Source organism: Channa argus, chromosome 6 (assembly GCF_033026475.1).
Source record: "Channa argus isolate prfri chromosome 6, Channa argus male v1.0, whole genome shotgun sequence".
Classification (NCBI taxonomy): Eukaryota; Metazoa; Chordata; class Actinopteri; order Anabantiformes; family Channidae; genus Channa; species Channa argus.
Genome location: NC_090202.1, coordinates 26,973,855 through 26,996,691, shown reverse-complemented (window position 1 = coordinate 26,996,691; position 22,837 = coordinate 26,973,855). Strand labels below are relative to the sequence as shown.

At 40.0% G+C, this 22,837-nt stretch overlaps 1 protein-coding gene across 3 annotated transcripts in view; it reads left to right on the top strand.

Moving 5' to 3' along the window:
* Window positions 1-4,732: 4,732 nt before the first annotated feature.
* Window positions 4,733-22,837, top strand: part of pak1 (p21 protein (Cdc42/Rac)-activated kinase 1) — a 59,566-nt gene continuing 41,461 nt past the window's right edge. Inside the window, exons 1-2 of one of the 3 annotated variants that reach the window (XM_067507058.1) lie at window positions 4,733-4,896; window positions 20,307-20,369. The gene's annotated coding sequence lies outside the window, so the exon portion shown is untranslated. Of the gene's footprint in view, window positions 4,897-18,290; window positions 18,481-20,306; window positions 20,370-22,837 lie in introns of those variants that run through there. The other 2 variants (XM_067507060.1, XM_067507061.1) reach the window with 2 other exon arrangements.

Here is a 22,837-nt window from a genome sequence, read left to right as displayed (position 1 = left end):
AAACATCTACAATGTTACTAGAAACACACTGCTGCTGGTTCATCACCAAACAGTTGTACATTGAAGGGTCACTTATTGTGAAGTTGTTTACACGAAGAGCTGATGTGGTTTTAACCACTTGGAATCTTTCTTTATTGGTTATCACTGATGTTGTACTGTCCCCAAAAACTCTCGTCCATTTGTCCTCTATATATTCAGACTCTAGCTTGAGCCACAGGGGGGTCAGTTTATCAGCTGCTCCTCCACATGGCAGGTCCACTGTTTGTCCAAAACTCACTTTAGAAGAAATGTCTTCAATCATTGTACCACAAATAATAATCCTGATGTTGTTCTCATGTGTCTCTGTGTCTCTCTCAGTCCAACACTTCTCCTGGTACAGGCCCGAGTCGGAATAAGTCAGGTTGTGGATCAGGTAAAAGGAAATATTCGACGTGCTGACAACAGAAAGTCTTTGCTTCAAGTCTTCAGGTACTGTGGAGGGTTCAGACCAGAGGTCAGAGGTGTTCCACAGGACAAGCTTCTCCTCACCAACAATTCTGGAGATCAGGCAGTGATCGGCCTCCTCGGGGGGAGTAAACTCATAAGAGCCCCCTTCCTCTTTAATGGTGATAAGTTCTTCTGTCTGAATGTTGCTGATGAGAACAAATAGCAGGAAGCAGAACTCTGTGAATGCAGCCATTCTGCTCTGAAGTTTCTCTGAGAGTCCAGTCCAAACCCTGAGACTGCTCTCCTCACAAGCTCTGTATCAGCCCTCAACAGCCTCTCATCTGTGGTTACGCGATGTAACTTCTTTATCTCAGCATCATGGGAAAATTTAAGGCCTTAGACTCTGTATCAGGTCATCTGTGTTCTTTGCTTTTAGACAAATCAGCTGTGATGTCTTTAGTTACTCTGGTGATGCTGCTTTACTGATTTTAAACGTGTTTGCTGACATATTTTAGTGTGTAACTGAGGATGATAAATTCTCATTATCAGTGGTGCAAAGTAACAGCACTCAAATACTGTACAAGTATTTGCATTTTGATACTTTTACTCCACTACATTTAGCCTACTGTATCTATAACATTGTACATAGTAACTATGTAAGAAGACACACGGATCACCAGAGTAATTCATATCCATGGGAACATCAGTTTTTGTCATATTTTTACTGTAGTTAATAACAGCTGCTGCTAATATTAGTTAGAAATATTTTTTTGTCACACGGCTAATTTTAAAGTTCTCTTAATTTACTGTTTAAGGGAGATTTGCACAACTACAAGCTCTTTCCTTCATTTATGGATTCATGGACTTCTTTGTTCTGCCAAATTCTAATGTTAATCTGAAGTTGTGTGTCAACAGTATTAACCATGTCAAGTTGGAATTTTCCAAAGTTAAAAATTCTTTCAGAATAAAATTCTGTCTTTGTGTTTCTACAGAGAGCGTTTCCATGATATGCTGCCGTAAATATAGTCACGGTACAAGGTAAATTTGCCAGCGTAAAATATCCAGTGACAAAGTCTACTGACTCTGCCAGAGTACAGACAAATTGGTTGAAAGGTTGAGAAAGGAAGAATGTTGTTTTCAGAGAGGAGCTGAGGCAGCCTCTGGGTGGTCAGAAGGTGCTTCCAGATGACTGGACAACTGCAGTTAATGTGATCAGGGAGACAGGTATGAGGGAAAGTGGACAAGGAGACTTGGTGGGAGAACGAGGAAGTTCAGGAGTGTATACAGAGAAAGAGGTTAGCTAAGAAGAAGTGGGACACTGAGAGGACTGAAGACAGTAGACAGGAGTACAGGGAGATACAGTGTAAGGTGAAGGTAGAGGTGGCAAAGGCCAAACAAAGAGCATATGAGGACTTGTATGTTAGGTTGGACACTAAGGAGGGAGAGGTGGATTTGTACAGGTTGGTGAGACAAAGAGAGAGAGATGGGAAGGATGTGCAGCAGGTTAGTGTGATTATAGATAAGGATGGAAATGTATTGACTGGTGCCAGGAGTGTGATGGAAGATGGAAGGAGAATTTTGAAGACTTGATGAATGAGGAAAATGAAAGGGAACGAAGAGTAGAAGAGGTGACTGGTGTGGAGCAGGAAGTAGCAAAGATTAGTAAGAGTGAAGTGAGGAGGATGTTGAAGAGGATGAAGAGCGGAAAGGCAGTTGGTCCTGATGAAGGTATGGAAGTGTGGAGACTGCTGGCACCAAATACCAATTTTGTTTCTAATCTTTAGCATATGTTAACACTTTATTGAAGGTGTTTGATCATAATAATTGTAAAATCTCCTGTAAATGTATGGGTTTTGCACTTGCCTTAATTTTATGTATTTTGTTTGGCACCTTCTGCTGTCAGTCATTTGATCGATTTTATTATTATTTTTTTTACGTGCCAGTGATGCAGTTGTTGCCAGATATAGTTCTCCCAGAGCACTGCATTTAAACACCACCTAAGAGGTCTGGTTGATGAACCTTGACTGGCTATTTTGTCTTTGTGTCAGGTTGTCCCATCTCTGCAGAGAGAAAGTGGGTTAAAGTGACTGTCGGATTTCACAACTACTGAGGCCAAAGTGCTTCTGGAAACAAAGGTTTTTACAACAAGAACAAGGGTTTTATGTTCTCACTTTAAATATGTTTACAATGGAGTAAAATGTGCAGCAAATGAAAGCATTTATGGAAAACTTTTCATCATGACTGTATGTACTCTATAGCAGGACTAATGTTGTCTCATATTGTCTGTCCCTTTGTGTCACTCTACTGCTGTACAAATACATTGTGGACAACAAAACTATTGTTTATTGATTGATTGAGTAATGCACTTATTTTGCCGATATAGATTCTTATGTATTTCTTTGATTTATCCTTCTGGCTGCTCCATCAGACTGAGGAATCTACTGACTTCTTTTAAGTCACCACCAGATGTTGCTGTCTCCTTACTTATTTTTCACCTTGACACATCTTAATAAATTTCTGTTTTTGTTTCTTTCGTTTAATAAAAAGTGTCATTTCAGAAAGAGTGGAAATGAAAAACTTTATTTCCATAATCACTTATCTGTTTATATCTAGGTAGCAGTGCATTGGATTAAAGAGACTGGAGGTAAACAGTCTTAAATGTAACAACATGCTAACAATTGTGTTTTTAATATTTGTTAGAAAATGTATGTCTTATGAAGATTGAAGATTCCCTGCTAAACCAAATGATAGGAATATTACCCTGCCCTAGTAGAAAAGTAGAAAAAAGTAGAAACAATGTCTGTGGGATAAATAATATTATAGTATTAAATAAATAAATAATATTTTAGCATTCCTCATGCAATAATTTCATAGATAAAAAATAAAACGTAAAATGTGCTAAATTATATTTTATTGAATGCTTAATTTAGCAATATGGCAAACCATTTTATTCATTTTTTCATTATCATATATCATCAATATCATGTTGTTTGTTAAATGTTTTTTTTAATTCACAACAAAAAGGTTTAGGACAGGAATAAACATACTAAGACTAGAAACATGTTCTTTTATGATAGCATGCAGAAACTATAAACTAATAATACATTCAAATAAATGAACCAAAACAATGCAAAACAACAGCTGATGTTTACCAAAACCAAAAGAACAAGGAGATTGAGCCACAAGTAGTATTTTTCTCTCTGCGACTTAAATATCACTACCATTGTTTCTGTTCCCCTTTTTATTTTTATTTCTTACTTGTTTATCTTTTCCTAACCACCGTTATTATTGCTATCACTATATCATTATTATTTTATTATTATGTTTTGTTTTGTATCCTTGTTTTGTATCAGCCGAGTGCTTACTATTATTAGAGTTATTATTAATATATTTTTTTATATATATGTTTTTATATTTGATTGTTTCTTGCTATCATAATATAATTATTATTATACTATAATATAATCATGTGTCTATATATGTATATGTATGCCTATGTATATATGGACATGTATGTTCTGCTTCTATTTTCTCTTATTTTTAGCTTATTATTTCAACTTAGTATAATAGTTAGTATATCTTCCAAGCTCTCCCATTAACCCCTGCTTCCCCCTTTCCTTTTATTTGTGTAATTATTTTTTCATTTATGCTTATTTATTACTTATTCTATTTAGTCAGTTATTTTTTGGTTTTGGCTCCTGATGGAGATGCACCTTTGGTTTGCTCAGGGTGGGACAGTATGGGTCACTAAATTTCATGCCCCACCTTACCTTTTTACTGTTTCACAAGCTGCGGGCCAGCCCTCACCTGTTGGGTTGAACATGACTCGGAGCGGGAGCATGGTCAGCCAAAAACATCCCAGTCAACACAGTTAACCAAACCAACATTGTAAAGCACCAGCTGGACCAACCTTGGAGCCCCATGAACAACTCCTCTGATTGGGTTTGTTGATTAAATGGAGTCATACTTCTCTGAGGCCTCGGTCTAAAAAGTTTTTTCTAAGATCAGATAACATTTGAAACGTGCTTGATGAAGAAAAAAATCCTACTTCTTTCTAGTGTTTAATCCAACGACATATTTACACGTGAAAGCAACACCCTAAAGGTTTGGAATAAGCTTTTCAGAGCAGTTCCGAACGCACCATCCCTGGCTCCACCGGCGAGCTAGGATCCGCCCAAGATTTTAACCCTCAACCAATCCACGATGAGCAGATCTGAACATCGACCAATGGCGTGTCTGGAGTGGGGTGTAAGGGGCGGGCGTTTCTGTGCAGCAGGCTTCTCTGTGCCTCTCTAACAATAGCCTGGGTTCGTCAAGTTTACTGTTGAAAAAGCAGCGAGGAGGGCGACGGTGCGGAGCGTTTGTGAGGCCACAGGAGAGCAGAGTTTACCGAATACATGAGACCGCGTGTCCCGGTGTCGGAAATTATCTCGCAGCATCCTGGGATTTGTATTTGCAACCAGACAAGTGGTGAGTGACCCTTTCATATTTAATTGTAAAGCTCAAATTGAGCCCTTCATCTCCGTTCCCAGTCAGGCATGGTGCACGGCTGGGAGTGAGGAGCTCGTGTTCCCGTGAATAGAAAGGGGTTAATGGATACTGTCGGCTGGGCTCACACCATTATTTTCTTCTCTATCCACCTCCATATATTAACGCCCCGGACTCCACAGGCCCATCAGCCCGCACAAAGTCTGCTACAGTCAGGTTAATATAGTCGAAGATGGATGATGTGATTATTTTTTTGAAACTGGCTTTCCAGGTTACGGGGGGCACAAGGTGGTTAGTGGTGGCCAACTGAAATAACTGAGAAAGAGAATGAATAAATGAATGAATGAATGAATGAAATCAGGCAGCTTCCACTGTTTTATCTCTTAAATCAACCTCTGACGTGATTAATCAGAAAGTACATGCCTGGTCCAACAGTACACACACATTTATTAACATTTTTTAACATTCTGCAAAGTCTTTTCACTAATTCATCTGCAGCGTTGGTAATCGTTGTGCTAATTCAGCGGGTAAAGGTTAACAAACCCAGTTTGCTTAGGAACAAACCTTGGTATAAATAAAAATCCCTCCAATGTCTAAAAACCCAAAGACTACTAAATTGTCAGAGGGATTAAAATATCCAGTCCACCTAAGTCTCCTACGCTGTTTCCTAATTAAAGCAAAGATGCTGGTCTGCCAACTATCTGCATGGGAAACAGAGTTGCAATTTAAGAAATAGATAAAAAAAATTCTTTATTATGGTGCAGCAGATTATATATATTTTAAAATAGGCTCTAGGTATTCTACTTGCTGGTAAATTAACTAGGGATGGGGCGACGCATCAACATAATCAATGTAATCAATTACCAAAATAAGTCGATTTACAGATCGAGATCAATCGCAAGTTGGGCTGGAAAATTAATGGTACACAAAGATTCGGTAATGGAAAAAATATCGGGACCATACAGATATTACCTCATTACCAGTGTGTGGATTTAGTTGTTGAAGGTAACTAGAGCATGAAAATATAAATATTTTTGTTCTGAAATCACCGGATACGGATTCTTCAAGACACCATTTATGTTGGCGAATAAGAAAATAAACTTGTGGAGCAGCTTCTTTTCTCTGCGCATGAGCGAGGGTGGAGCTCAGCCAGGGGTCCTTGTCTGCAGCAGAGAGGGAGCAGACAGCTCAGGTAAAGTCAAAGTTACTTCTTAACTCGACCGGACAACATCAGTGCTCTTTCGAGGTCCAGCATAAAAACGCTCTGTAATTTAACAATCTATAAGAGCAAATGATCAAAACTCTTGTTAAACTATCAGAAACGTGCAAAAAAAGCGATAATTTCAGCTGTGATTATTGGCTAATTGCTACGAACAAGTTAGCTTACATCAATGGTTCTCAAAGTGTGGGGCGTGACCTACAAGTAAGGAATGAAGACATGACAGGTGGGGGCACAGGTGAAGAACAATTGGAAATTGATCTTTATTAATGCTATGATTTATTAACAATAAAGATCATACACTCAAACAAAACCACCCCACACAAACAAAGCGGCCATTAATACGTGTAAATTAAAGCATCAGTTAGGGGACCGGGAGGGAAAAGTGGAACCAAAAGTAATGATTTAACGGTGGCATGTTAATCGCAGCAGAACATAAACACATTTTCACACAGAGAGGCTGAAACGTACATAGCTGGCATGATGGATACATGGACATGGACCACAACAAAAACAGGCCATTCGGTGCCAGCAGACAAACGAGACAGACTGTAGGCCTAATCAACCAAAAAGCCAGCCTAAAAGAAAATATGAGGAGGCCTATTTTGCTTATGGATTCACGTGTGTTTTGTATCTTAAGAAGACACATAGAGACAACATACCACAGTCATGTCAAGTCACCCGACTTCTTTCAGAGCAAACTGTCAGAATATCGTCAGCAGGAAAGTCGCATGGTGAAACAGTAAAGCACAAATGGCCTCTTTCGAAGTTGCCCAGTGCAAAATCATTCTTCCTGCTGCTGCAGACATGTTGTTAATTATGCTGGATGAGGAAACTGTTGCAAAATCGAACGCTATCCCCGTCAAACGACACAGTTGCACGTATACCTGACATTTCAGGTGATCTTGAAGAACAACTCATGGAAAGACTCACCTTTTGCTTTACAAGTGGACGATGCTGCTGACAGCAATAATGACAACATTTCATTTTACATGAGCAATTGAATTTTTTAGGATGAGGATTTGCTTTTCTGCAAGTATGTTCAAACCAGAGCCACAGCTGATGAGCTCTTCAAGAGTTTCCTTGCAGAACACAAGCTAGAATGGGAAAACTGCGTTGACTTTTGCTCGGATGGTGCACAGACAATGGCAGGGAAAAATAAAGGGGGGCAGGCACTAATCGAGGGTCGTACCAAATGGGCAGTGGACACAGTGTGTCCTTTACAGGGAAGCTCTAGTGTCAAAGCAGCTCGGCCCCAAATTAAACAAGGTTTTCACAGAGAATGTGAGCGTGGTCAGTTTCATCAAAGCTCAACCCCTCAAAGCACGACGATGGGAGCTGACCATTCAGCTGTGCTGTCTCACAGCCAGTCACGGTGTCTCTCTCTCGAGGCAAAGTGTTCTCACGATTCTTCGAGCTTAGAGCAGAAATTTGCATCTTTTTGGAGGAGGAGGGCAAGGATGAGGCTGCAAGACTCAGTGATGAAACTTGCTTATCTCAGCGATGTATTCGGAAAGCTAAAGTAATAAAATATTCAGCTTCAAGGAAGAGACAAGCACCTACCTCATCTGGGAGACAAGATCACTGCATTCATCCAAAACCTCGATGTGGGGCAGGAGCCACCACAGTGATCCCAGGTTTTAAGCAGCACATTTCTTCCATGAGAAGATTATTTCAAAAATACTTCCCAAACAACAGTGCTCAGTATGACTTGGTTCTGGATCCATTCAATGCAGCAGCACCAGTCCATTTCAGTTCTGCTGAAGAGGACCAATTCACCCTGAGGCTGAGGTTTACAGCTTACACACGGAATTCTGCCTTGTAGTGGAGAGAGAGAGCATCCAGTCATTGGGAGGAGAGCTGTCAGCATTCTTCTTCCCTTTGCCACATCTTATCTCTGAGACGGGCTTTTTCAGTTGTTGCTTCACTGAAAACAAATTACAGATCTCAGCTCAACATAGATCATGAGATGGGCAGTATCAAGCATGCAACTACATTTTAAAGAGATGCACAGTGTAAAACAGCCTCATTGCAGGCGCTAATGCAGTGATAAGTCTCACATATTGTCTACTTCTTCTTGTTCTTGACTTGTTCATTGTTCTAGCCAAACGCATTTGCTCTTTTTTTTTTTTTTTGCCGAATGGCAAAGTGACAAAGTAAAGGGTGTTAACACAATCACACTTTTGTTTTCTCGATTTTGAACTTGGTGTTATTTGATGATGTTGATTTAAAACATGCTGAAATTTTAATAAATGTGGGAATTTTTAACTAGGCCTATTTCATTACCATTTTGAAGGAAGACAGGTGAGGCTTGAACCCCCCCACTCTCCTCCAAAAAGTGGGAAATGACAGAAAAACTTAACTTCCTCCTAAAGCTGGAAGCTATAAAAACCTCATCAACCTAATGTGAAACAGGTTCTGGTGGACACAGAGTCACACTCCCAAACCAAGCAGGACCCTGTAGCAGTCAGGGACGGGGAGGACGGGGTTTAACTAAAGTAAACTGAACGGCTTCTTAGGAAATTTGCACCACATTCCATTACTTTGAATGGAACAAGCTCTTGCTTTAATTATATTGTTTAGAGACTTTATATTAGTCTGTAAAACACAGATTACCAGTTAAGACTGGCCTGTTTATGGGGAGAGGAATAATGCCCTTCAGTGTATACTTTGGATCATTATGTTAAAATATAAATGCTTGATGAATTAAAATTTGTGTTTTTAGTAAATTCATAGTTTTGCTATTATATTATGTTATATTTTATATTGGAAAATAAAAAATAGCTTAAGGGGAAAATAATCGATTTAGTAAATAATAGTCACTTTTGTTTGTAGAACACCAAGAATACTCAACACAGTACCAAAGAAACCCCACCCCCAACTAATTGCTGCATGAGTTAGTCATACCAATATAAATGGTCACAACAGTGAAGGCCACTTGTGTAGTCACTTATATTTTCTTTCTTTACATTTATCATTTACTGTGTGCATGTTGCACAAAATCAAGTGGCCTTAACTGAAATGCTTTCAAGAAGTAACGACTGCAGATAAGTCTCTTTTTTTTTTTTTTTTTTAAATTTCAATCCAGCCTTTCTGTCTAATGGTCCTGTGAAGTTCCCAGTATCTAGTTATCAGTAGTGATGTGCAGTAGAGTAATGTGCTTTTTCCACAGATTCCCATCACCAACAGGACCCTAAATACTGTGAACTCTCTTGTTGTTCTTTATAATAAATTCACATTAATCCGTCTAAACTGCAGCTCTTCTTTCCACGTGGCTCAGTAAAAATCAGCAGTCGTCTCCTCATCCTGGAGAGTTTAGTCACTATGTGACGATGTGCCAGTAGATTCTGGAGGGCTTTAGTGGCTTTGGGAGGCCAGACAACATGTATATCTGCTGCATCATATTGATTGCAGACACGGGCACTTTAACCTTCATTTGACATTTTCATTACCATCAGGAGTTAGTTCCCTTCTCATTACTGCCTGTTGATGATTCTAACTTTGCCCGGTTTTTGACTGAGCTCGATAAATCAACACTTTTCTCTGTCTTTATGTATTTCCCGGGTGAATGCAGCACAGTCTCCCTCTGGCTGAATTGCTCTGACCTTTGCTCCCTGTTACAGAGTTTTATCTGACTTACCAGTTTTCTAAATAATGTGTGTAAGTTTGATTTAAAAGTACTGATTGTTCACTCCTAAGTTTGTGCTCTACTGACAAACAAAAAGAAGTAGGACGCTTACAGTCAGCACTGGCCTCATGTATGTATGTAGTTAGTTAGTTAGTACTGAGTCTCGCACTTTGAGAGAATTAGATGGGATGAAATGTTCATGAAAGCCGTGAACAACCACTTATCTGTTCTTAAACCTGGGTTGTGCTGTTTTGATGGGCTCATCCCTTTTGGCTCAATGGCCCTTTAGAGCTCCTATTACATGTGTGAAATTGAAGGGAGCTTAGTTTAAATATTATTGTTGATGAATTTATCCACATCCTTTGACCCTGACTCAAACTTTCGTATAGTGCTTTGTTGTGTTTTGGTGCTATATAAATGAATTGTGACTGAGCTGAGTGTTCCTTGTTAATTAAACTCGTAGTTGTAGGTGAATCTTAACATGTGAGAGAGTGAACTGGACTTGGACCTGCTTTGGCTGAGCAGCACAGAGTGCACTGGGATATGAGTGGTTGCCATGGAGACCTAGGTGTGATTAAAGGAGCGTTTATGGCCCGACTTGCACAAGGCCACCCACTTGTCACTTTCACACCTTGACAGCATGATGGAAAGAGAGAGACTAGGAAGAGGGAAGTGTGTGTGTGTGTGTGTTTCCTCATAAACACATATGTTTCCTTGGGGTCAGTCTTGGGCAGGTCTTACCTGTCCCCTGATTTTATTTTTCATTTTCTGACACCTGCAAACAAAAGCTTGATGCGAGGTCAAACATGGACTTTAGAAAAATCTAAGGAGAAGTTAATCCTCAAAAAAAGCTTTTAAGGTGTTTTTGGAAATGGTTTAGCAACCAGTGAGATGTGACTCAAACTTTTTGATATGATTTGTAAATTGTGTGTGAAAGACAAACCAGCAAAGAGTGGAAACCATCTCAACCCAAACATCAGAATATAAGGAGGACATCATGGCAAAAGATGTTTAATTATCAATTTTAACTGATATAGAATACAATTATGCAAAATGAATTTATTGCAATATCGCCCAGCTCAAATTTTTGCTATTCTATTTTTATTATGGTTTCTTCTATTCAGTGTTTTTATTCAGGATTTGGATTCAACAAGTAGATGTGGAATTGGATTCAGTAAAATGCAATCAAACTCCTTCCCCATGCACAGCACAGATGATGGCAGCTCTGGACAGGAGCTAAATCTTATTCTCTGCACTTTTCGTATCTGCCCTTCCCCATATTCAGAGTTTCTGCCAATCTAGGTACCTGGCTACAGACCATATTAAATTAAAGCAACGTTTGCCTGATGTCACGTTTTCATATAATGTTGTACGGCAGAGTTTTTCTAAAATGGTAAACTATTCCAAGATTAGTGCTGAAACAGCAGATTTGCTAGTGTTAGCAGAATGTTTAGGAAAAGATGGAGCCAACCTGGGAGGCCTCAGGAAACCAGAGGCAGAGATGGAAGATGTGGCTACACTCGAGTGTCTCACTGACTTTCAAAGATTTCTCTAAGATAATTTGCTGTGGAAATAAAGTGCCACTATTCACTGGTAGATTTCTTAGTCATTAACATGGATATTTTTTTGCAGTTTAGACAGTCACTTACACAGTACCAACATAAATAGTAATATTGGCTGTGGAGCAGCCAGAAGCCTGCCAGCAGCTGAATAATGGATAGTCTGTCTGCCTGGAAGGCTGCTCGGGCTGCTGAGCATGGTGTCTAGACGAACCCCAACATGCACTCCCCTCCTCTGTATGAAACGGGCTGACTGGCTGAATCCAGATGAAAGCTGGGATGCTGGATTGATTTTTTTTTTTTTTTTTTTTTTCTTTCTTTTTTCTTTTCCTTCCTTGAAGTGTTCATCCACTTTATTGATGTGAAGGCAGATGGAAGAAAGGATGCTGGTGCATCTCTAAGCTGTTAATTGTAAGGTTCAAGATCAAATAGTCCCAATAACTTTAATGTGGGTAATTATGATCAGATCTGGGAGAGGATTAGAATATTCCACTTGGCTAGCACGGGCTCAGTTTAGGTGCATTAAACCAGGAGTCACAGGAGAGAGGGAGAGCTTTTACAGGATGAGCTCCCTTCAGGCACATCAGTATAATTTTATGCGTTTTCTGTGTTTTTTCTGAACACTGATCGGTCAGATTGTATTTGCTGCAGTCTCTTATGTGGCAAATTTGTTCTAGTCAAAGGCTTATTGTTTTAATCTACCACACAAATGCAAAACATTTGGAATGCACTGATTTTCAACATGCATCCTGGTTTCATGCAAACATGGTTTCAGATTGAAGAATACATGTATATGGACTGTATTAAACTTCTCTCTGCCATTCATGTATTAGAATATCCCTCTGTTTCTGGCTGAAAACTCCTGGATGGCATCATGAGTTTTTCAGATTCAGATCATCAGATTTTCGTTTTACGCATTTAACAGACTACAGCACATCGTCCAAGTCAGAAGCGTCTCACAGGAGAAATTCAGTGCACACAGGAGACACAACAAGATAGAAAAATTATGCTGTTCGAAGGCTTTGTTTACAGCACATCGGAGTCGTGCATTTATAATTAAAAAAGAAAAAAGAGAGATGCACTGGCAACACGCCCATTTTCTTGCTTTAAATCCTGCCGACTAATCGGGACAGAGTTCACTCACATAATACATTGAACTACAGGCTCACAGGATAAAGTCTGGATAATTTCAGGAGCATGTCACTGAGACATTTGCGTTCTCACATGCGCCGCCTAGGGATAACGTCTGGAGAGGTTCGGGATTCCAGTGCATGTGTGAAAGAAGCTTTTTACAGGCTGCGTATTTTGCCCGCAAAGTATCATTAACACTGGTGTGCCAGTGTAAATATGCATTTATGAGTAAAGTGCTTGCACTGTAGAGTGCAGCTGTTGCATATCGGAGCAGTGCTGTAGTAGACCAAACAGAGCAGCATACAGACAAGAAATGATTTGGAATTTGATCTGCTTTAATTGAGCTAATTCAGATCCATTAAAATCTAACCGGCCCAGCCCATGAGGAAACGCGGGACATTTCGATAATCAATACTCAATAACAAGATCCGAATCAGAAATACTTTATTAATCCGCAACAGGGAATTGCTTGATCATATGAGTAAAGTCAATGTAATTTGTTGTAAATAAATTATTTTACAGAAGTGCATCGGTTGTCTCCCGATGGCAGACAAACAGAAATAATATCAGCAAAGGCTGCTGAGCGTGAAGATGGTCAAGGCCAAATCTCAGCTTCTTGAGAGCGGAGTGTGTGTGGAGCCCAGAGACCATATGGTGGAAGATCCACCCACTCACTGGGACCACACCTTCAAGCGTGTGTATGTGCATGCACGTGTGCATGCCAAATGTTTCAGAGCTGAAGTCTTGTATTCACACCCTGCAGCCTTGAATCCACAGAGAGATACTTTGCCTGTGATTGTGCATTACATCATGACACACTGTAGATGTGTTTAGGGAGATGAGTGGGTGTTTTCACCATGACTAAGGTGACCGTGTCTAGTCTATATTTGGTCAAAAGACAGGGTTGATAAGGCCATTGTCCATGTTCAGGTGAGGCAATATGTCTCAATAGCCGTGGACCACGGACCAGTCCAGGAAGAGGCAGAGAGGGAGACTTTATTACCCTTTGACTGCGTCTAAGGCCCTTTACACCCACGTTCAGTATTTAACTGGGTCAGTGACTACTGTTATTCACTGGGAATGAGACTTGTGCAGTCCTGTGCTTGACAAAATTAAAAGGAGCTCAGCTGATAATCAGTGGAAAGCTGAGAAAGGTTTAATTTTATGCAAGTGTCCTCTTATCTCAAAGACTTTTGTATTGCAGTGCATGAAGTAAGTTTCAACAAAGTGGAGGAAAAGCTGAGCATAACAGTTTCTGTTTGCGATTATTTATAACGTGTTTCATTTAGCCCTGCTTTACACTCAGTTCTTAATCTGTCATTTTGTGTGTGTGTGTGTGTGTGTGTGTGTGTGTGTGTGTGTGAGAATGAATAATTAAAATATTTGCCTGTATGAGCCCTGAGCCTGATTGACTCTGGTACATTTATAGATAACAAAATCACTAGTTTACAGTTAGAGAAACATTGTTCACCCCAGAAAACTCAATGTCAATATTAACATTAACCAATGCTACAAATTTGCCCTAATCTGAATGTTGCAGTGTGGTAACTTGGTTTGTATAATGTTTTTTGTTTAAAAAAAATATAATCCAGAAGTTAATAGTACATCAGAGCCTCCTGTGACTGGCAGCAGTACACATTTGCTTAGAAAGTTTTTAAGTGCCTTTCTAACCAATGGGAGAATTTCAGTTTGGGTATGAGGATGTGAACCTCAGCCATTGAACTTTGCAACCTCCCTCTGAAGGAGGTACAAAAGAAAGGGCTTCAGTCACTCAAAAAACATTTCCTCTAGGTAGTAATTTATTTTCTTTTAATTGGGAAAGGACATTAGTCATACTGTATATTTATGTGATTAATAAACTTGTAACGTAATCAACATTTTAGTTTTTTCATTCTGATACTAATTGAATTACATCATATTTATCCTCAATGTCTGTTTTGGTAAATGCCTTTGTATCCTCATACAGCATTTGCAGTGCTTTGTTTTTTAAATGTCGGAAACAACAAGCAGCACTAAGACAACACATTGTTCTCAGAGACAAAGTGTCTGACATTTTATGGACCAAATAATCAGATCTATACATAGTGACAATAATAATGCCGCACAAAGACGAATGATCGTGCGACTGGCTCAGGCTCAACATCCTTCATTCCATTTTTCTCTCTGTGTGTTTTCTCAGTTGGAAGCAGCAGGAGTGTAATGATGTGATCACCTACCATGGTATTTTCAAATGCCAACATCATGATATCATTTTCCAGATAACACACAGGCCTTAGTAATTCCAAAACACTTCAAAATATCTAAAGATAGAATGGTAGATACTAGTCTCTTTTTGCTTGGTGCCTTTCCTCGAGTTCTTTCTCTTTTTACTTCCACCATTCTCCTCTTCCACCTTCTCTTTCTTCCTCACCATGCCAACCTTCATCCTGAGCTGATCTTTCTTTACTCCCTTCCTGCTCTTCATGACTCATGTTTTCCTCCATGTCCCAATTCTGCTCCTATGCCCAGGTATTTCACTTCTTTTTGCATCAGTTCTTTATTAGCTTCATCTTCCTTTTGCACTCTTATTCTTCTGTCCACCCTAACGACCCTAACCCTTTGTGTTTGGCCTCCATGTCTTTGTGGTTGCTGTCCTCTTCTGTCTGCCTTCATCCTCCTCTTCACATCCCTTGTTCACTCCTCTACTCGGGTCTATCTGATGTAACCAGTGAAGCAACTATAATACTATTATCTATAAATATCCCTTCATCTCTCTCACTGTCAAATAGAGGAAATGTTTCATTTGCTACTTCTGTTGTCTTCTCGACTATTTTTGCCAGAGGGATTCTCTCACTCTCTATCCAGTTTTCAAATTTGAAAGTGAAGGAAAACTGTTGATATATATTTCATCTGTACTTCTTGACTTTTATGATTAAAGGAGTGATTGTGTGAAGAGCAGGGAAAAAGAGCAGCAGAAAATAATGAGGTCCTATTTATCTTCACTGTACAATTTATTCACATTTCCTGATGATGGTTGGCGACCGTGGCACGTGGTGCGACTGTGGCGCAGGAGGTAGAGCGGTCCTCCATCAATCCCACAGTTGTTGGTTCGACCCTCGGCTCCTCCGGTCACATGTTGAAGTGTCCTTGAGCAAGACACTGAACCCCAACTTAGTTGCTCCCGGTGAACGTTGGCCAGCTGCTTAGCAGCTCCCCCATTGGGGTGTGACGGTGAGTGTGATTGAGAGTGTGAATGAAAAGCAGTGTAAAACACTTTGGCCCCCAGTAATGTAGAAAAGCGCTATGTGCAGTCTATGTGCAGTCTGTGTCCTGAAACTGTTCCACTAGTTCAGAGACACTTTTTACTTCTTGACACACACAGTTTCACTCTGCTCATAATCTGTATCATGTCACAGCATATAAACAAAGATGTGTGGCTCTGCTTTTTATGTCTCTGTAAAATGGAAAGGTCTTGTCAGATTTATTCCTGAAGTCGCTCTATAGCTTCTCTCCTAAGATCCGTCTCTCTCCTGTCTTTTCCCTGCCTCCAGGGGGATGTTTCATGCTGTGTTCACACCTCCATCTTAACAGGGAGCCGGTAACAACACCCTCCCTGCTTGCTAACACACTCCAAATTTTAAATACATCCAGTCAAGCGTGTCAGCTTGCCCTCTACATGCACTCACTACCTCTGTAACATAGTATAACAGATTTAGTTAATGTTCAAACTCTCAAATAAACATATTCCGATAACGAGTTACGGCACAGCTGTAAAGACTAGTTAAATAAGGGAAGATTAATGTTTTGTGATCTTTATTTGACTTGTCAAATATGAATATTTGCTTTTTCCCCTCTTTGATTTAAAAGTGAATATCAGTTGGTTTTGGACTCCTGTGCTGACAAAATTAATGTTAAGACACGAGCTCTGTCAGACATTTAATACTAATCAAAAACATATTCAGTAGGTTAATTGCTAAAGCAAACTGTTATATGCTGCAGCCCTAGTTCACACCGATAATCTTCGTTAATATAAGCCAGTGACTCTAAGTCATTAAATGCTGCTAATGAAAGACATCCACAATGTTTTAGAGTTCTAGTCTGAGAAGGCAGCAGATATTCTTGTGTGCATGTGAGCCAGCTGCTTGTCAGCATGCATCAGATATTGACATGCTCAGCAGGAATAATTAGGCTTTCAGCCATGAAACACAATCACTTTAATATTTGTATGCCAGACACATTTAAAGCAGTGTAGTCTTACTTATTGTATCTGTGTGTTTTTAAGCTCGCCGATAAGACAAGACAGCTGGTCGGGGGGAAAGGAAACAAAGCCGGGTTAGAGAGCAACACGTTGGATTTTCAGGCTGATCTTCATCCTGTTATTGTTGATGCTTCAGTTTTGACTTGAACAGCAAAGCTAATTTGCAGCTACAGTTGTTCAGTCTGTTGTAATTATTACCAGTAAAGGTGAATGTCGGGTAGACGACAAACTCAACGGTGTTTCATGGTGAATAAAAAACTTAAACTTATCAAATCACTCTACTCAAAAGTTATTATTATTATTATTTTTATAATGATGATGATTAACTCCACCAGGTGATGTCATATGAAGGAGTTTTTTCAGCGAGAAATAGCCAGAGGGAAGTTTAAAAGCAGTTATGTACATTTACACACTAAACTAAAGCCCTAGAAAGCAAGTTGAAAATTGGTGAACTCTCTTTTTAAGGCTTTATAACAATTTAATTCTTGACCATTGCCCTGAACTGAGTCTCCCACTTTGCTTTTCTATAAACGACTGACATTAGTTAAATAAAAAAAATAGAAATACAAACCTTTGATATTGGATGGTATCTATCATGACACGTGTCTAAACTATCACTTCAGATACTTCAGCTCTGAAATGTCTTACTGACTTGAACTGACTGTTGTTAGTAGATCAGTCCCTCACATTGTAAGTTGTACGTAAGTTGAGTCCTGCATCTCTCCTGTAGCTTAGTTTGTGGATGCGCATGGACGATTAACAGGGACTAACTCTGCCTACTGTCACTCTGGGTTTGTGTGAGCGACACAGGTGACACGGCAACACACCTCAAGCCACACACACAGGTGGCAGCGCGTTGCATTAGCCTGCGGCAATGAGTTTAACAACACCTTAATCAATTGAGCTGTAATCTAGGGCTAGAAGTGCATGACCTTCTGCCTGATGGCATTGCAGTGTGTGGGTGTGTATGTGTGTTTATGCTCTTTCTCTCAGTAAAGTGTGACTGCGTGACTGCAGCTGCAGGGCTGGAACTCTCACCTCCCTCTGTTTGTCTACTCTCGCTCTCTCCCAAGCGAGTGTCACATGTTTAAAATATGGATCTGTAAGGAGAAAAAAACACAATTTCGTTATCAGTCGACAGCAGGGGAGAGACTTGACAAATCAGATTGTCAGATCAGAAAATTCTAAGCTGTGGACGCGACTTATGTGCTCTACAAAACGTGTTGGTGACTCGACAGTAGCAACAAATGTGAACAGGAGTTTCATTGTTGTTTGACTGAACATCCTGCAAAAGTAATAGAAATAAAGTTAAGCATGTTTAAGTGCTTCACATTGACAATGCCGTTATTATTGGATGCTTGGATTTGTAAAACCACTCATGTTTTTTGGCACATGTGCAGTCAGTGCATCAGTGCAGCAGACACAAATGTTTGGGCTGCCAGTGGTCGTCCCTAAAGATTCCGTCTGGAGCTTATCCAACGGGTGTGGTGATCAAAATTTATCTCGTGGATACAGAAAACGGACGCAGCTGTTTGTTTTTAGTGCTTATCTTACCCTATCTGCTAAGAAGGCAGAAAGATGGAGTAAAAGAAGCCTTCTCCACACATATGGCAATACATCTTAATATTTGTATGGGATTCTTTCCACACATTAGCCATTTTTAGACCTGCTCTGCAACCCTGACCTTCCCCAGACATCCCCAAGAGTAGCTGCATGTGAGAACACAAATGTCTGAGTCAGCTGTGCCGCTACTCAGACTTGATCCTGCAAGGCCGCTGGTTCAATGCCCAAGGTATGTTTGAATGTGGGAATTCAGCTGCAGATTGTTTTGAGGATTTACAGCGAGCGAGTGAGTGAGTGTGTCGATGACGTTTATCAGGGTACAGGTTCTGTTTTGACATACTGTAAAACCAAACACAAAGGTGCTGTGAGCTCATTTTTGTGTCATGTTGTGCTTCCTGCACACTGAACAGACCCAACTCCTCTATAATTGTGAGAATGCATTTAGCACAGTTTCCCCAAGTGTCCTGCACGTTTGAACAATGTCTTAACCTCAATGTCTGGGGATTGACTGGAGTTCTATGAAAAAAATAGCGAAATTTCAAATTGCTACAACCCTTTTTCCAATAGAGTTTAAACTACAATAGGGATGTGTGTAAATGTTTAAAAAAAAGGCTATAGTGATTTTGCAAATCCTCCTAGACACAGAGTACAAGTACCTTCATTTAAGTACTTGCCAATTTTCCTGTAAGTTTTGGGTCACCACAGCGGATCATTGTTTTTCAGTCTACCGGGCGACTGTGGTCATTCCCCGGCTCCTCCGGTTACTTGAGCAAGACACTGAACCCCAACTTAGTTGCTCCTGGTGAGTGTTGGCCAGCTGCATAGCAGGTGTATGAATGTGTGTGTGATTGTGAGTGTGAATAAGAAGCAGTGTAAAGTGCTTTGAGTGCCAATAGGTAGAAAAGCGCTATATAGGTGCAGAACATTTACCGACTGAGCCACTGTCAACCCTTATTTAAATACTCAGTATTCAAGTAAGTATTTAAATACTCAGTATTTAAGTATTTATCCTTTTATTTAAGTACTCTCCCAATGCAGAGTACTATTACAAGTACTAAACTATTGTGCTTCTAGTATGACTTGCTGGACAGTAAATTCCACTTCACAGTTAAGCTGATGAGACATTGCCAGACACTGCTGTAGTGGCAACACACTTGAAGACAAACTGAGACTTCCAAAGACTGGACAGTTCCTACTTAAGACTTTTGTTTCTACCAGCTGTGACAGATTTCTCGTCTGACAGTGTAAAAGGAGCAGGCACCTGATGACTGGAAGCTCTGAGCTAAACCCTGCGAGGTTCTTGCATTGGAAATTCTTGCATTCTTTGGGCAAAACAAACTTGGCGCCGACCAACATTTCATAAACAGAGCAACATTAGCTGAAACATGGACAACATAGACTGTAGAGTCTACTGAGGTAATGATCTCTAATGATCGCCAACCGTAACCTTGTTCCTGAAGTCCATTTAAACATGTTGATTGTGCTGCTGAAATAAGCAGGGTCTTCCCTGAAAAAAAGGTTCTCTGGATGGGAGCATATGTTTCTCCAAAACCTGTATATGTAATTTAGCATTAATGGAGCTCTCACACATGCACAGGTTTCCCTTTTATAAATACAGCCTCAGATTTTTACAACCCTGATTCCAGTGTACGTAGTACAAGACATGAAAATGCAGTGACTAATCATTTCTCACAATGTGCAGTTGTAAATCCAGTTTTTTTTCCTTTCATTCATGCTTCCAAGTGCTTTCCTGCCCTGTTCTCTGCGGGACTAGAGAATGTGATTTGATTAAGGGTCATAAAATACTAACAGACCAGGAAATGCTGCTGAGATTTGGTAGCCTGGAAGCAAATGGTAACCAAGTTCCCAGCGAATGAAATCTGTTTTTTAAAGTTGTGGGATATTGGACTGCAGAAATAGGAAGATGTTATGACCAGACATGTGATTGATGGAGACAAATCTATCTAACAAAGTGGAGTGAATAGGATTGTTTAGTGATTGGCTGAGAAGAGAGGAATATTCTGTAAAAACAGTTGTCACTGTGTCTCCGTGCAGGCTGCTGCTTCAATCTGTCCATTCCTTTCTGTGAGAGGAGCAACCCAGACACACCTTTAACAGGTAAGCTCGACTGGTGTAACTCAAGCCGTTTAACTCTGTGCATTGCTCAGTGGCACTGTGGCAGTTAATGACCCATATCATCAAAGTGACCCAACTGTATTTAAAAAAAAAAAAGTTTATCATTTACTTAAGCCTCTTCCACACATGCACTGCAATCCTGACATTCTCCTGACTTTGTCTGGAGTTGGTGTATGTGACAGCGTAAATGCCTGAGTGAGACACTTGACAGTATCCAGACTCCTACCCTGTGAGTCTTCTAGCACTAACTTCATATCATGGGCATGAGCCACAGCAGTGTAGTGACAAAACCTTTATTTTTCTTAGATACACAGCTCAAAACATATTTTCTCCTGTGAGGACACTAATGCTGTGTGTTACACATATGAAAGGCCTCTGCGATCCGTGTTTGGGGCTGATTTCTCCAGTATGTGTTGTACCAAAACTAATTTAAACTGCTCATCTTAATGCTGACAAGTGTTGTTTCTACTTATTACGTTAATGACACATTTGGCGATTATTGTTTCCTGCACCATTTGCACTAGTTGGACCACTGGTGGTACTGGCATGTTAAATTGGCAACTGTCCCATTGGTGAGAAAAAAACGCTCTGATTGGCTGTTCAGTTTAGGGAATTATTACATGAGAATAGATCATAGGCTGACGATGCCTGTAATGCAATTTACAACTTCTTCTCGGACATATTCTGGATTTTAAGTAGCTCTAAATGTCTGTGGTTTGAAAATGGTAAGTGGACCCTTCTTTGTTTTCAAACTGTTAATGTCCCTTAGTCTTTCCAATTGTCTCACACAGGCACAAAACATACCTGCTCGTTGGCCTCTGGTTGTAGTCTTTGCAGTGTGTTCAAGCGCTACTTTTTGGCCTGGACGAAGAGTCTGGCACAGTCAGGCTTTGTTGGCCCTGGTTCTTTGATGTAGGCTTAGTGTCTCTCTGTCCTGACACCCGCGCTAGACATTTGTTTTGTCCCTGAGAGTCCCTTTGCATTAGTGTCAAATTAGGACTCACATAATATTGTCTTTTTTTAACAACAAAAGCCTTCCCACGCCCTACAGTTGGTGGGCTTTTCTGTATCTTATTTAAATCCTCTCCAGGCCTGATTCCCTTTGCTAATTTCTGTTTGCTTGGTATTTTGTAGTTTAATTGTACAATTAAGTTATCTTTATTCTTACTTATTGTGTCAGTGAATATGTTTAAATTAGGATCGCTATCCTCCACTTGTCTTTGACGCCAATGAAACAGCATTAATAAAACAAAAACATAAGCCAGTAAATTGTTCCCTGCTAAATGTGTTTTATCAGGAGTGTTTATATAACATGGCTGTTTCCTCAGTAATTTCCTGCAGCAGTGAATTTTGGATTTATTTTGGTTAGTGGCTCTGGTGCAGGTTACACTGCTGTTCATCAGATCATCTGTCTCACTAAAGACATTTCAGAGGAAACGTGCAGCAGCACATCAGTGGACAGTGCTCACTGAGGGAAACCAGAGTGGTTCACATAATGTGAGGCCACTGTAATGGGATTCAACATTTATGGCCTGATAGCTCCCAGCATCCACTGCTGCCTCCATTATTTAAGAGCTGGGGAGGGGTGGAGCCTGACAGCTGGTAGAGCAGTGATGGAGACCCTCCCCCCTAAGCACACCTGTGTTTAGAGGGGGGTGAGGATTTAGTGCTCCTGAGAGCAGAAAACTCTGAGGGTTTGTCATGCATTTTTTATGTACTGTGTGTGTGTGTGTGTGTGTGTGTGTGTGTGTGTGTACTGGGAATATTCCCACACTGAATTTCTGCCATTGTTTTAGAAACCTATGGAGTCAATATTAATCATATTCATGCAGAAATCCAGTGCTGAACATTAATTTGCTGCATTGCTAATACCAGTCTTCACTAATAATTATCAGTAAAGGGCCAATAAGCAAAATAATAATTCTACTTGAATTCTTCTTCTTCTTGTGAGAATGTGTCTGACTTGGACAGTCTCCCAGTTTGTGCTGCATGTGTGAAACGACAACTCTGGACAATGTCCAGACTCGATTGTCCAGAGTTCAAATGTAAAAATGGTGAGAAATACAGTGAGAACCATACACACACGCACATATTCACACCTAGAGCACAGGTAATTTAGAGTCCCCAGTTTAATAAATTGCATGTTTCTGGACAAAGAAACCTAAAAACGTGTAAACACAGAAAAACATTTTGTGGATGGTAGATTAATTTTACCAAAGAACTTGACATTTTCATTGCATCATCCATTGGTTTGATGACTTGAATGCTTGAACGTTTAAGGGGGTCTGCCATGTTTGTTTGTTACACATGGTAACTCATGTTTGCTTACGTCATCAGATTTTTTGTTTTCCTTCACCAGTGTATCAAAGAGTTTAGCTAATTGTAGAATTTGACAATGAAAGTTTATTGAATAAATGTAAATGAAGATGACAGATTTGTTTGACTGTGGA